Source organism: Phalaenopsis equestris, unplaced genomic scaffold (assembly GCF_001263595.1).
Source record: "Phalaenopsis equestris unplaced genomic scaffold, ASM126359v1 Scaffold000649, whole genome shotgun sequence".
NCBI classification, from domain to species: Eukaryota; Viridiplantae; Streptophyta; class Magnoliopsida; order Asparagales; family Orchidaceae; genus Phalaenopsis; species Phalaenopsis equestris.
The window spans coordinates 116024-116538 of NW_018165089.1; positions in this window are offsets into that span (position 1 = coordinate 116024).

Sequence of the window (515 nt, forward strand, 5' to 3'; positions counted from 1 at the left end):
AGAATCAAATCATAAAATAAGAAAAACTATAAAAACATCAAAATAAGAACAAATAATATATTAATTCAAATAAGTTCAACACAATAAATCTCGCTTACAACCTACAACAAAGTAAAAGTATAATAAGTCGCAAAAATTAAAATTTCTAAGCTCAAAAATCACAATCACTCTCATCTCAGAAGATCTTCATTAAAATTACCGACATAATGAACTTTCCTACCACCACAACCTCAATTATATCACTGTTCTCCCAATCCTCATCTTCAATTATAATCATAACATTTCAAATCAATAATAATTAATAAAAATATTAATTAAGGTTTAAAACAATGACTATATTGATGGTTACAACTTCAATTATACAAATTATTATAGATATATTTTATGTTAATTTCTTAGTGGCTTGTGATAGACCTATTGTTGTTGCTTCTATACCCATCAAGAAAATCAATATTGAAATCGTTTATTTACAAATAAAATTGTGTAACTTCACTATCATCAACCACAAACCAATC